General features: G+C 43.4%; 1 protein-coding gene across 5 annotated transcripts in view; it reads right to left on the reverse strand.

The window, feature by feature from the left end:
- Window positions 1–15837, reverse strand: part of DYNC1I1 (dynein cytoplasmic 1 intermediate chain 1) — a 201548-nt gene that overhangs the window by 178481 nt on the left and 7230 nt on the right. For 2 of the 5 annotated variants that reach the window (XM_088061814.1, XM_088061810.1), the window contains exon 1: window positions 5371–5583. The exons of 2 other annotated variants lie outside the window; for them this stretch is intronic. The gene's annotated coding sequence lies outside the window, so the exon portion shown is untranslated. Of the gene's footprint in view, window positions 1–5370; window positions 5584–15837 lie in introns of those variants that run through there. One more of the 5 variants, XM_088061816.1, reaches the window with a different exon arrangement.

Genomic DNA, 15837 nt, shown 5'->3' on the forward strand with positions numbered 1-15837 from the left:
AAGAACAAAGAATTAATTCATTTAGGGGCAAGCTAAGATCTGAAATAAATCAGAATTATGATACAAACCACCTTCTGGTTCAGCAATTGCTCAAAATGTAACTAGAGACAAACTGATGAAAGAAACAACATTGTCATAAGACTTTGAATAATGAGATTAACAAAAATGGTATATATTACTTAAAGAGAATATAAAATGTCATGAGTCTAGATAGTCCCCCAACTTCATGCTGTGAGAATCTGAGAAGAAGTTCTTTTAAAAGCTCAGTGTCAGTGGAACAGTCTTTAAAACAGGACAAACAGGTTCAAATAGAAGAAACAGTCTGGGTTGGTTTGTTGTTGTTTATTTTCCCCTGTAACCCTGCTTTATTAATATTTTAATTTCTAGAAATATATAATAGCAATCACTGGAAATGTCTTTGCCCCAATTACCAAGTGACCTGGTAACCACTCTGATCCTAACAGTGGTGGCCTAATGTGCAAAACACGAAACAAGGGCATGCCTTGAATAGTAAGGATTTAATATGGCTGTCTATGCCCTTTAAAAGCTAAGATCTGTTTCAATGGATATGAAACGGAAGGGGTGAATAGTTTAAGGCAAGAGAAATCCATATTTTCCCTGCATGTGGTCTAAGACCTACAGTGATTAACTTTCAATACTAACACAGCATAGTTTCAGTACCAACGTAGCATAGATTTTTCTGTCAAATTCAGCCTGAAAATATTAGAATCAAAGAAGGCTTGATTATAAAGTGATATAAATAGATAAGAAATATATCCTCTATTATACTTATTTATATTTAATCATACTAGGCATGTTTGTGTCTTTGCCTTACTATAACTCCCCATTGTTTGAACACAAAACACACTGCATCTTTCTGCTGGGCTGAAGTGAAAAATTAATAACTGAGGAGCAGGATTTGGAATTATTTGTACCACATCACAGATGAAGGGAGAAAAGAACAAGGAACTAATATAATTTCTTTGCTAGGGAGAGAAATCAAAGGGGAGGAGAAGGGAAGGCCAGCAAGGAGGGAATGTGATGTTAAGACAAGTATTGAGGGAAGCAGAAAAGGGGAAGCTTCAAAGAATGATAACAAGAGGGAAAGGAAATGTGAAGAGAAGATACCACTATAAATAAAAAGGTCCTTAAAGGATTCCTTTTGTAATAGTTTTCTTCTGAGTGGTAATAAATGAGCCTTTTCCTTTAATCAAATTATTGATTAATTATTCTAGAGCAAAGCAGAGACAGTCAGCCAGAACCTGGGGAACACACAGGATGGAACTGCACTGCTCCAGAAGGACTCCCAGGAGGTCTGTTCCTCAGGTTGATGTAACTTTTCTCTCCAAATCAACTGATTCACATGCATGGGAGCAGTGTTAAATATAAAACATGTACTTTTACTGTAAGATTAAGAGCCAAGAAGCACAGGAGACATCTAAGCAGCTATTATTCATCAGGTAACACAGATACCTGCACACATGTCAATGCAGCAGTTAGACAGGGACTCATACAAACTCTGTTAAGTCAATGTGAAACTCTCATTTCCTTCAATAGCGTTTGGAGAAGTATCATGGCTCTCAAACAAGGAGGGCAGCTGACTTCTGCCATCAGTCCATAGGCTCAGTTCACCACCAGACGAGTCAGAGAGACACTCCATTACTGTCAGCAGCTGAGACCTCTTTCCTTAAACTCGAGCATGAAGTTACAGTGTGCTGCCCACAAAAGGCTTCAAGGAACCATCACTCCTGCTCCATGCCTTCTCCATGCTGCACTACACCCCCAGATACTCATCAGAATGCCTCTGCCTCAAAAGGTACAACAGAAAGTGCTGAAGAAGCACAGTAAAAAAAGGCAGGGGTATAGTTTTAAGCTCAGGAGGAGTTGGTACATGACTTGTCACAGGTTATCAGAGGTGTCTTGTATCTGTATGATCTAGTGGCTCACACACTAGTCTGCTTCACAGCTTCCTGCAGCTCCTGCCATCTGCCTGGAAGTAGCCATCTTCCCAGAAAAGCTGGCAAGATGATGCCACGTGAAATGAACAGTATTGGGGGAACAAGCTCATGTATACTGCCTTATTTTGAGGCTTGCAGATGGCCAAGTGAACAACAGCTCCCAATGTCATATCTAACTAAAAAGAGCTAGCACACTTTCAGAGGGATTATTAACAAGTAGCAATGGGACATATTGCATCGATCAGAGGTTTAGACTGAGTCAGACAGTATCATTCCTGCACTACCATTTCTGCCTGCCTACAAACAGCTCAGGGGGAGACCATTTGAGTCCTCACCTGAGAAGCAAACCCTCATACAGACACATAAATGTGTACTCAGCTGCAGGACTTGTGTTGCTCTGACAGAAATAAAGCTGCACTGGCAAAAGCACGGTTTTACTAACACAAGTTGCGTCTGTACTAAGGGCATTTTGCCACCATATTCCACCAGTATTTTGGCTGGAAATTGTCCCTTTTAAACACAGATTACATCTAGAGTCATTATGGTTTGTTTCATTTAAGGTTTTAAAAATAAAAATCTGTAAGTATCAGATGAGTATTGCACTGAGAGGTCATTATGTATGACTATGGCAGAAAGCCTGAGATGATATCTCTGCAGTATGAATTGCATGCACCCCATGCACTTCAGTGAGGATTTCAGTGTTACTTCCCTCCAACTTCTCTGAAAATTGAAGCCCATGGAAAGAACAAGGAGGATCATTCTCTTAACATACCACCACCACCTCCAAGCAGCAACTCACTGTGGCATTAGGTGCTGGTAACTCTGAAAGATTTCTAATTACTGCTTCTGCTGCTGGTCCAGCCAAGCCAAAGGAGCTCAACAGGGCATTCGAGGCATAGCCCTGGTAAATAAATCTGAGTAGTTCTAGAGGGTGATCACAAATACATTTAAAATCTCTGTGAGAACTTAAGTTTGAGGAGCTGAAAGATACCACATGATTAACTGATTCACTAGCAGAAGTAAATGAAGCTTTCAGAAACAATACTGCCTTTCTATACCCTTATGTTTTTTTCTATTTCAATCCCTTATCTTTTTCCCTTCCAGTTCATTTCACATCTTTATCCAGTATTCTGCAATGGTGGTACCTCTAAAACAGCCCGTTAGATAGAGCAACCAGCTCTTTCTAGTATTCCCCCTCTTCCTTCTTGCGGGCTGGAAAACAGAGGGCAGCAAGAAAAGCTTTTTGAAACCTGCCTTACAAAAGAAAAGAAGACCAAGGGAATGAATCTGTTAATTTATTTGAAAATAAGGCAGATAAGTTCTTGTTGTATCGTTTAGAGTACCTACACTGAAGATGGAGGCTAAAGCAAGGCTTTTATCTATGAGAGGCATAATAGGAACCAGAAACCTGAAGTTGGAAAAATACACTGGAAAGAAAACCTATTTCAATAATGAAAAAAATAGCCACTGAAAGGCATCACAAAGGAGAGCAGCTCACTGCCCTTCCTTCTACAGAAAGACCTGGAAGGTCAGCTTCTTAATTTAAGATCTGCAAGGTACAAAATATTTCCCTGACTATTCTTAGAGTAGACAGTTTTCTAAACTTCCAGTAATTGCATGTGTAAGGTGTGGTTTATTGGTGGTCCTTTAAAGATTCCTCTCCTAAACTGTGGATAAGGCAGCATTTCAGTTAGTGCATTTTTATGCTAGACTAATTTGAGGTAGAGGTGTTTAGAGCTGTGAGAAATCTAGCCAATCCAACTCTAAACCATCTTTTGGCCCTCAGAAGTCTCACTTATCAAGGAAGATGATGGCAAGTCCCAATCTTCAAAACAGTCTGTTCACAGAAAAGGCCCAGAAGGGACAACACATTTTGTATTTTTATGGACTATAAATGGTTGATTTTGGGAAAATAAAATAAGAGGATGGGTATCACAATGAGCGCTCCCATGGGGAGAAGACCTGGATGCAGCCCCAAGGTTTGTGTGGAAGAAACCCATTCTTGCAGAAAAATGCTGCAGAGAAATTATAAAAGGAATTTTATCTGCCTTCACTAAATACAGACAATGTTGCTAGAGATGCCATCTCAAATGAAAACAAAAACAAAAAACAAAACAAAAAAAAGAGTTTAAAATAATCAGCATAGCAAACACATAACTTTTCCCCCTTAACTTCACAAGAACAAATGAGGCACTTCAACAAAGCACATTGGTAGTAATAGAAATTAAATTCCCCAATTGCTCTGATAATACCATCTATCAGGAGACAGGCAGTCCTGGGACCTGGGATTTCCATTCTGAAAGAGGTTTTGCAGTCCCGTGCTTCAAGCTATTTAGTGCAATTTCCAGTGTAATTTAAAGTCCTCATGCAGAAGCAAAGCACTGACAAAACCCTGTATGTCAGGATAAATTTCCAGGTGCAAGAGCCAAAGTCACGTGCCAACTTCATGTCAGGTCCTTCCCTCTTGTGCCCTCTATATTATCAAGCTAGATTGCTTGGTCTGCCAAGAAGCCTTACGTTATATGCATTTATAGCCCAAATCTGTACTTTCTGTCAATGGCAATATTGACAGAAAAACAAACTTTGTTCCAGTCCATAAAACGGGGGCTTTGTCTGGGAAATCTGGGGCCTCATGTTTTCTGCAGACTGTGGGGGACTCCCAGTATGATGTAACTGTAGTAACATCCTTTTGAAAATCTATTTCACTGGACTACCAGTGAAGAAAGGCCTCTGGCCCTCCTTCTCTCACCATTTTAGTCAATTACCTTAAGAAGGGGGAAAGATCTATTTACTGTCCGCTATCATCCTGGGCTTGAGTAAACCCACTACCGCTCACACTGTAAGAACAATTATGGATGAAAAACTTTTACCACCTCCTTTTGCTTTAAGCTGTTCGGCGCTCAGGCACCAGCTTGCGGTCGCTACTCGCAGCCGGGGCCGAGAGGCGCCCCAGGGACCGGAGCAGGTGCCGAGGCCGGCGAGGCTCGCTCACCGCAGCCCTCCCGCAGACGAGCGGCCAGAGCCCACCCGCGCCGAGGGCCGGCCGGCTCCCGCGGGGATGCCCGCAAGCCCAGCCGGGGATGCCCGCTCGCCCAGCCGGGGATGCCCGCTCGCCCAGCCGGGGATGCCCGCTCGCCCAGCCGGGGATGCCCGCAAGCCCAGCCGGGGATGCCCGCTCGCCCAGCCGGGGATGCCCGCTCGCCCAGCCGGGGATCCCCGCTCCCCCGGCCGGGCCGCCTGCCCGGGGAGCGCCTCCGGCGGCTGCACCAGGCTCCGCGGCCGCTGCGCATCCCGCGGAGGGGCTCCCGCCCCGCTCCTCCGCCGCCAGCGCCGGGGCCCAAGGGCAGCCCCCGCTGGCCCCTCCGGTACGGCCCCGCCGCGTCCCGGCCCCGCCGCCCCGCGGGTGCCTCACCTCCGCCGGCACCCGGGAGATGCGGAGCGGCTCCCGGCGCCTTGCAGCCCTCACCGAGCCCTCGCCGCCGGGGAAGCAGAGGGATGCCCCGCTGACTGAAGGGCTGCTGCCAGTAGCTGCGCCCAGCCGAGCCGAGCCGAGCCGAGCCGAGCCGAGCCGCCCTCCGCTGCGGCAGGACCGCCGCCGCCGGCTGAATATGCTGTCTCACGGTGGACAAGCTCCTCCCGAGAGCTGCTGCTGCCGCTCTCCTCCTCCCTCCTCCTCCTCCTCCTCCTCCTCCTCCTCCGCCCGCGCGCCCCCGGTAGCGACACCCCCGCCACCGCCCGTGGGACCGGGGCGGGGCCGCGGGGGGCGCGGGCAGGTGGCGGCGGAGGGGCCGGCTCAGTGTCCCCGCCCGGCCCCCCAGCAACTCCGGCCTCAAGTGCGCTCGCTCGGCTCCTCCGTGCTCCCCTCGCTGTCACCCCCACAGCGGCGCAGGCTTCGGCTCAGGAGCAGCCGAGCCTGCAGCTGAGCGGCTGGCCGGCTGTCAACACAACACCGGCTTCACAATCGACAGCCCAGGCAGCATCCACCTCCGCAGCATCCCTGACAGCATCCCATGGCAGCAGCCTTCAGCCCCACGACAGCTGAGGCAGCATCCCCACACCATCCTCACGGCAGCAGCTGGCAGCCCCACAGCTGCTTTAGCCATCACTCTAAGCTGCCTAGGACATCCCCCCCCCCAGTCAGCCTCACCGTCACCCCCACGGCAGCCTGGCCATCAGCCCCATAGCTCCCTGGTCAACTGCCACGGCGCCAGGCTCCTGCTTATTCCTGTCCCTTTCTGGAAGAACAGGGAGAGCTCCAGAACAGATGAACGAGACCAAGCTTTCATTGTTAAACAAGGACAAGACTGCCCAAAGGCAGAGGTTTTGTTTTGTCCCTGCTTCCTCTCACCACTCATGGGGACAGGAGGACCAGACTTCTAGCATTGCCCCTGCTTCTCTCCATACACTGACATATCCCTCTGCTGGGAGAGAGATCCCGCATTGCACACAGGTACATTGCCCCACATGAGGAAAACATGCACTCTTTGGTACTGTGGTTCTTTAAAGATGTGAAGTCCTGGACATATGGCTCACTGTTGTCCATCCCTCTGGTCTAAGAGAGCAGGAAAGGTACTCTCCAGACCCCTGTCCCCAGAGCCTAATCTCTTGTTTTCTTTTGGTGGGAAACACTTATTCCAGCCACTGTCATTGGAGGTCTAGGGCCTGTTCTGGGAAGAGTGAGGTACACTGAGTCCTCTGAAAAGCCATAAAGGGATTCACATCACCTCCAGTTCCTTCCAGATCCAGACAGATTGCACCTCTCCAGGAGATAAAAAATCCTGAAGAGGAACAAAAGCCTCCATTGCTGGTGAGGATACAGTGATGAAGTAACAGTTCCTCAATTTAATTGGAATTGAATTGGGAAAGAATACTCTTTTGCTCTCCTGTGAAAGTCCTTAAAGAGCAACATCTTCTGCTTCTGCAGGTTGGAGCATGTGGAAAACCAGTGGTTTTAAATGCACAATTTGAAAAGTTTTGTGTTTGGGGCTTTTGGTTTGCAACTCTTTATTAAAACAAGGCCCTTCCAATATCAGGCAACCAAAATTGAACTTCAGAAACTAATTTTTGCTTTTGAAAGTGTTGGAGTGTTGGCCTTAGCTCTAACATAAATGCCACAGGGTTTGTTTAGGTTCCTTTGAATTGCGTGTCACTTGCAAATTGCCTGCAAACTCAGTGGATTGCTTTAAATTATTCCTGACCTTCGAGGGCCTTGGAGTCATTTAGTATTCCTGAATCAATAGATGAGACTGGGTCTCCATGGGGCCTGATGAGATCCTGCTATTGTTAACATGCTGTCCTACCCATATATAACCATTATGCCGTGGTATCACACACATACCATGACATCACTGTGTATGATGATACCAGGCATACTAAAATATGTCATAAATGGGTTTCCAGAGATTGTTTAGCCCTAGATTTTTTGTTACAAAGTAATGGTATCTTGTGTTCTAGTAATAATTGCATGAGATGCTTCTTTAAAAAATCCTGTAAACCCCAGTTCAATGAGACACAATTTTGATATCTATTACATTCACATTTGCCAGAGGTGAAGTATAAAAATAAAGGATGGAAATGTATGTGTCAAGGAAAAATTGTTTAAAAATCCTCATCAAACATAATGACAGATTCAGTAAATTATTAAAAAACAGGCAATTGTATACAGAGGAGCTCAGAAATAACTTCAGTGGCCAGGGTAGTATATTAAAAAAAGCACAAATTTCTCCTCAGAATCAACCATTGTAAAGAAATCTCCAAGGAAATTTGGAGAGAAGCAATCCTAGGTAGTATAGGTTACGTGCTCCTACAAGTAACAACCTCCAGGAACTCAAGAAAAAAATTATGAGCAGCCCAGTAAAGGAGGTCTCTGAAGGAATAACAAATTTCCCCACAAGTGATGTTCTGTCCTCTTTGACCTCAATCTCACCATTGTCTTTTCTAATCTTCCACAGCAAAAGATCTCACCATTTTTGTGGATTTCTTGCTTTAGGCATGCAAATTCTGTTGTCACTAATTTTAGAAGGAAGGAATAAAATCTTCATACACCAAGAAGATATGTTTATATTCACTTTTCAGAAAAAAAATTGTTATGATCAATGATGTCTTTGTAACTTCTTTTAATGAAAAATATCCAGTCATTTCAGTATACCTCACTAACATTACATTTTCCGATTAAACACAAATCCATAATATTATCCAACTCAATATAGTCTTCTAGTAGCATTATCTGATTACATATATCTTAATCATCAGGTGAATGTGCAGTAGCAGAGAGTTAGGATTATTTTCAAAACTTTTATGTTCTCATTCTGAGTTCAGAAGGTGGTTATTGTAGCCCCAGATTGCTTTATGAGAACAACAGAGGGCAAACTGGTCAGCAATTACAGATGTCTGACAAGCTGCCTTCCCTGCAGCAGAGGTCAGTTGTACATGGACACACAGCCACTATGCTGTCATCTGAAGAGAAATCAAAGATTAAGGGAAAATCTGAGGTCCATCACAGACCATGCATTGTGTTGAAAAAGGCTATTGTTAAAATTACAAAAATTAATTGTTTTCCTGTCTCCCCTCTTCTAGCTTACACATGTAAAATGTAGAGGTTTCCGTGCACATTAATAAGTGCAATATGTGGTTAATTGCTAGATTGGAAAAGTTCAAGAAAAAACAACTTGACAGGCTTTCTTTTTGAAGTTACTTTATATGGAGTTGTTCACATTTAAGTTATTAATGAAGATGTGTATGAGTTGCTCTGGCAAATGAATAACTGTTTATGATGCAACATAAGATAAATAATTAGCAATAATTAGTAGTGCATTGCATTTCCCTGCCTTAGGCACCAGAAACTCCTACATCACAGCAGGCATTAATAAATGAGAAAACCCTCTAGGAAGTTTGTGCCACTTGAAGATTAAAAATTAATTTCAAAGCAGACATTTCTAAGGCTTAGTGAAAATGGCAGCATATTTTAGACACTTTGCATGGTAGGCATCACCTAGGCTTGGCAAATAACAGAGGATGTTACAAAATGCCTTCCAGCTTTTCAAAAGCAGTGATTTAAACAAAGGATCAAGAGGCAGAATGAAAGCAAAATTTAGAATAAGTGAGGAATATCACTTCTGAAGTCAGGTTTACTGTTACAGCAGTAAAGTCACGATGGGCACTATTCCACATGGCTTCAGAAATCTTTCATTCACAAGTGAACTAGTTAGTTACTCATGTAAGAAATGCATGGGTGGTTGCTCAGTTAAAAAAAAAAAAAAAAAGTTAATAAGAAAGTATTGGAAGACATTTTTTACTGTTTGCTGAAATCAGTTAGATCTCCAGGCAGATCACTGAGTTGAAATTACTGCAAGTCTGAATATCCACAATACATTCGAATCACTAATAATTCCTCTGTCAATTGATTTCCTATTGGTAGATTTCGAGTTCCAAGATCTTTGCCAAACACATGTACAAAGCCAAAAAACCCCACATATCTGAAAAAGGATAAATTCTTCCTCAGAAAAAGAAAAAAAAATCAATAATAAGAGATAATGTATATAAGTAGAAGGTAAAGTGAAATGGGCTTGGGGCAGTACTGGACAGTTTAGGGAACACAGACTCTGAAAAGCTCTCTTAAATACCAGTTACACAGTTGTCTCCATTCACCTCTGTTTCAAATTCCTCAGAACTCAATAGTTTTGTTGAAGGGAACAAAAGAAATGTCTGAGTTTACAGAATTACCAGCAGCACCGAGCAATTATTGCTCTTTTTTTATTAAAAGTTTGTCTCATTTCCCCACACTACCTTTGGTTTGAAGTCCACACCTTTATGTTTGATTTAAAACAACAACAATTTGCATTTTTGCAAACACCAAAGGATGCTACTCCTTTATAGGATTCCTGAGACCTCCCAAATATTAACTTGAAGCTTAGCTTTACCAAAATTAAAATCAGCAGTACATACAAGGCGATGCATGAATTTCATACACCATGAAAATGTATTAAAATGTATGAAAGCAGGTAAGTGCTATTTTTGACAACAAATTGAACCTTATGGCAAATTATTCATACAATTGAAAGTAGAAATGCATTATGCAGAGAAGATTCTAAAGGAAAGTATTTATCTAAAATGTCTCTTTGAAATGTCCCTTATTTTTCATACTTTGTTCTGACCAAGACAGTCATCTTTGTTCACCTTCTCATTATGCCTTAACCATGAACTGGATGGAGTAATTGGTATGAATTAATAGAAAATTCTGGCCTTAATGTTCCATCTAGAGACACAACAACGGTAGGTGCTAATTACAGTAATGATCTGTATCTTTGTAGAAGTGCCTATCAAGGTGTCAGTGCACAATGACAGTTTTCAAGCAGTGTCCTAGCCCTGAGTTTATGCTGCAGTGTTAGAAAACCACTTACCTGGGGCCTGAGGCCTCCAGCGCCAGCTGTGGCTTCTATTTTTTAACCATGCTCTTCTCATACAGAACCACTGCTTATTGACAAATATGTCTGTAATTTTTATTTTCTCTCACCCTTATTTTTCCTGACTTAAAGTCTCCTGATAAGGATAAGCAGCAATGTTTGCCTGGAGGACTGGATGACACTCACAGAGGGAAGATGAAAGCAGCAGCAGAGAAATATAACAGTTTAATCTTCTTAAAAGGGGATAGCTGATAAAGCAGTTCTGGGGTGGGCTTGTTCCACTGCTTCAAAGTGCTGTTTGGTTAAGGGAATTTATCATTGCACTATGTGAGCATGATTATTTCAGCATTGCTTCTGATCCCAAATAGCTGTCATTGCATAGAGTTGTAGATGGGTATGTTTTTTTCTCATTGAAATCTAAAAATAAATACTGGAGGAGTTGGGGAAAATTTCTATTGAATACTATGAGCTTTCAGACATGGCAACCATCGTAACAAGGAAGCCTAAGGGAAAAGATATGGCAGCACAGACTGTTCCATCAAGACAAGGCAAACTAAAATTCAGCAGACAAGTGGTCTTCATACACAGGCTTTTAGAAAATCAAATCAATTATACATTTAGTCCAGAGGAAGGAGACTGCTTCCACACAGCCAAAATGAATAGGACTGCTTAGCATGACCTGAAACGAGCTATCTATCCTCTCTTCTCGGTAGAGAGTGCTGCATGTGTGGCATATAGCAGGTAAGGTGATTTGGAATCCCTCAGCTCACAGGACATTGAGATTATGAATTGGAACTGAAAGTAGGCAAGCATCCAGTGTCAGTTCAGACATTGTGGTGCATGACAATGATTCACCTTGACTTCCCCACAATTTTTAACACACCCATGTCCTGAATGGGATGTCTGTGCTTGGTAGGCAGCACAATTCCAACATTTTTGCTTTGAAGGATGCCTATGTCACTGTCATATACATACAGATAACACATCTCCACTAAGCCTTGTTATGTAGACATTTCATGCCCTCGGCCATTCTCAAGGACTGCCTACCTGCTCTCTCCAGGTGAGACAGAACAATGTCTGCGCCAAAAAGCATCTCTAGAATGATGTTCCAGGGATAAGACTGAATCTTACCACTGAGAATAAAATCTCCTGCCCCGCTCTTCTTAACTTGGTGAAGACTAGTGAAGACTGCAGAAGAGATGGAGGCAGAAGGCTTAGGAAATTGTACACTACATGGTTACAAAGCCAGTGACAGAGTAAATAGCAATTAGGGAGAGTTTGGGACTGGGATAAACTTTAGGTCTGGACAGGGGCAGAACAAGCAGCTCTGCAAGATATAGGCAAGGGTCCAAAAGTTATAGGCCTGAAGATCTGGGAGGGTCTGAAAGTGATTGTGGCACCTGCCTTGTCTACTTGGATTATAGTAGAGGAACTCACCCCTAAGCCTTTTGAGGAGGAAAGGTCTGGCAGCTGTTGCAGAGGCTGAGGTGGCAGTAGCTCCAGGGGTGGTTCTCTGTGAATAAATGACAGCAGTCACAGCACAGTCATTCCCTGAGTGGTAAAGGGAGAGGTGGTGAATGTCAAAGATGTTGCTGCTGTGATGTCAAGTTTAGATGTCAATCTAGTACAGCCCAGTTGAGACAGAAATGGAAGGAGGAAAGATGCTATGTCTGTACTTCTGTATGAAAAAAAAGGAAGTATCTGCCTAAAATTCATAGTCCCAAGCAGTGGCAACTTGTCTTACCTTTGGGGCTGTGATCATCAAGTACAGCAGGGCCTCACTTGAGTGCCAGCTTTCCTTCTGCACATCAGCTTGACAGAGTTCATTATTTGGAGAGCTGGGATAGTAACTGACAGTGGGAAATACATCCATGACAAATTACACAGTTAGAACAGTGCTCTGCAGTGCCAAAGAGCCTCAACAATTTGTTGTGGAATAGTTGCTGTTTTCTGGAGTACATTGGGCATCTTTAGAAAACAGCCCAAAATATGAAGCACTTGATTGAGAAGATAAGATAAAGGTCATGCTAGAAGAATAGTTATTTTTCTGGAAAGCTGTATGCTGGAAGTTGATGAGCTACAGTGGAGACTAGGGAGAGAAGGGGGGGTCAAGGTTGGTGTTCCTAAGTCTCTCTGACCTCCTAGGATGCTAAAAGTGGTCAGACTCTGTGGTGGCCAAATCATCTAGGTGCCCATCCACAGACCATATTCCCATGTAGCCTGTGAAGCATCTGGCAATGGTCTGCAGAAAGAAAGGAAGAACGTATAATCTGGTCAGAAGAGAAGTACTGTGTGTTGGCTTGGTGGTGTCTCAGTGATGAGCAATCAGTAATGTCATTAGTAGACACTTTGTGTCTGCATTGATATCTTACTGCCTGTCTTGCTGGATGCAAAGAATTGTGTTGACTTTAAGTGACCTGTTTCTTGCCCTATGAATTTACTTTCTCACTGCAGCAAGTGTCCCATCCCAGATTCATCTGTGTGCAGGCAGCTGCAGAGTGGAGCATCAGTCAGATGTCACCTGAAAACCCATGGGCTCACATTCCTTATGGGACCATGTGAGCACAGCGCAGGGCATGTGACAATCCCCAAACTGTCTGTCTGTTCATGATGGCCAGTGTGAAGATGTGAAGGAGAAAAGGGAGTTCTTGCCAGAGTTATGTCATCTCAGAGGCCCCTCACAACACTGTTGACCTCCTGGAAAGGGTTGTTTCCTTGTGGAGGAGGGAGAAGCCATGCTTTGGAGTAGCTAGACAGGCACACTTTTTGACCTGCTTACAGCAAAGCTATTTAACATCATCCATCAGAGCTGATGCAGATCTGCCATGAGTCTAATTTGCTTTATGGTGCCAAGAGTCTGAGGAATGCATGAAAGAAAGACTTCAACACAAACTTAGGATTACATTTTCCTCATGAAAATTGTCTATCATCAGAAAAATCTGTCAGTGCTGTCTTGACTCTTGTGCAGTATTTGTCCAAGGAACTGCTGAGCCTTGCTGCGAGCCTGTCCTACCCCAGCCATTCCTGAGATAAGGTATTTCTTCTTGACATACATATTATCAGCAGAAGGTAGTGACTGGCTGAGGTGTGGGAATTGTCCACTTGAGACTGGAGATCTGCTGTCCCTAGTAATGCTGCTGCCCACCAGCCCTGCAGTGATGCTGGCATTTCTGGGACCTTATGTTACAAGGGGAGGGTCTCACTGTTGGCAAAGAACATGGGCTTCCAAGGCCTTTTTGTTGCAGGAGAGCTATGTATGCTACATGGGAGAGGGGTCCCTCAGAGCTGCCCTGCAGCCACCTTGGCAAGCAGCTCAGGGATGCTGAGCACTGAACAGCTCCACCTGCAGCCTTCAGTGCCTCCGGGCTTCCCTCTGAATAAGCAGGGGAGGGAGGTATCTGCTGCATGACTGAACGCAGTCCGCAGCTTTGGGAGATGCCTGTAGCCTAAATGTGAATGACACCTTTTAGTCAGATGAACTACACATCAACTAGACCCATCCATTGTAAAATACCGTGTAAGTGCACATTGTGAGAGATTCACTTTTTGTCACAGCCTGCTCCTGTGCAGTCACAGCTAATGGCAAGGCAGAGGCTTTGCTGCAGCCTTGGGACTGTGTATTTCACATGGTGTGCCACCAGCTTATATCTCAGCAATATATACATCCCTCCTCATTTCTGTGTCAGTGGCTAGTGTTGCTCCATTTTCCCTGGACTGCACCTGCTGTGCAGTGTTTTCTTTGATACCTTCCTTTACATAATTGCCTGACAGCTGCCTGCAGTCCATATCTGCTTCCTGCGTCTCACCATTTCCCAGAAGCACAGCTGCCAGGTCTGGCACATATAGCTAATGCCTCTCCAAAACTATCCAGGAGCAGTAACTCATTAGCAGGATTTAGTTTTTGAAAATTAACTGTCAGGCTTTGCAGTACAGCAAAATCCTCCTCACCACCAGTAGCTTTTATTAATGTGCTATAAATAGAACTAAAGCAAGGCAATATGATGATTACATGAAATTATGTTAAAAGCATTGTAAGCAGTCTAAGAGTAAAAAGTTTACAGAGGTGCTGCAATTGTCTCCCCGCTGTATTACACATCCTAAAAATCTTGTTCCAGGGTTACACAAGAAAAGAAAACACAGCAGATCTCATAAAGATCTAGAAAGGCACTGCTAACTTTACACTACATTAGTATGATGATGGAGTTTTGTGTTTGTAACCACTAATCAGAGTAGATGAATTTATAAAGGCATACTGCTTTTTCAACACATCCCCTACAAAAACAATTACTGTGGTATTACTGTAAAGGTATCACAGAGTTAATAGAAAAGTAAGTATCTGTGAAAAATGTCAAACTGAACCAGAGGAACCAGTACCTATATTGCACTCTACACTAGGAAGATTAATGTATCCTCACCTCAGCATGGTTTTCTCACCATGACTCTGATGAAAATAAAATAGTTCTCTGTGTGTCTCGACAGTATACACACAACTCTGTCCAGTACATAAACGTATTTTTTTTGAGCATGACCAGATACGCTGCTTTCCACTGATTCATCCTATACACATACTTTTTATTTAATTTTTAATGACTATCCTAAAGACAGCTAACTGTCTACTTTTAATAAAGATTTTATCTTCCCAGTTTACCTGAAGAATGGTTTTCTGTGTAGAACAGGAAACTTCATTTCAATGAATTTCAATGCATGCTGAGATAATTCTAATATTTAATTCTATGTGTTTTGGGTTTTGTGGCTTTTATTAATATTTGGGAGTATTCTATCCTTGTCCCCAAATCTCTGACATGCACATAAGCTATGAAACAAATTGTGGAAAAATTTTCAGTGAGCTCTATGAGACATGTAAGTATGCAATATTCCAGCGACAAGCCCCAGGCTCCTATCTTTGTACAGGAGCCAATGATGATTACATGGAAGTCAGTGCCAAAATCCCCCTTGCTCAGAGTGCATGTAATGTGCATTGTGCACAACTTAACACCGAACAGATATGTAGCATCACCATCTGGTGTCACACTGAAGGAGAAGCTTTTGCATTACATACCACTGCCATGTCTCTGCAATTATTTCAGATCACCACCCTCCTTCAAGATAAGCTGAGTTATGTACAAAGTGACTCTTGAGATATGATATCAGTTTGGAATGGCCATTGACACAGTAAGAGAAAGCATTTGGGAACCTCATAAACAGATCCTTAGGTTTGTGCTATTGATATCAGTCCCATGTTCTGCTACCCAAAACTGCAGCCTCTTTCATGTCTTGTGATCTCTCCCACAGAGGTGCTCGCTGTTAGTCTTCCACTGTAAGTGCTTTTTCTACCTCTGTCTAAATAGTATGTTTTCATAACCATTTTCAGACAAGTCAGGGTCTATCCAGTTGGTTGATGGGAAGTTGAGTCTTCAGATGAAGTGGCCAGGATCTTTCAGAAGAATGAAGTGCTCCACAGCACCTGAAATGCTGAA

Source organism: Pseudopodoces humilis, chromosome 1 (genome assembly GCF_049639895.1).
Source record: "Pseudopodoces humilis isolate 2021_Gansu_Grassland_sample_001 chromosome 1, ASM4963989v1, whole genome shotgun sequence".
Classification (NCBI taxonomy): Eukaryota; Metazoa; Chordata; class Aves; order Passeriformes; family Paridae; genus Pseudopodoces; species Pseudopodoces humilis.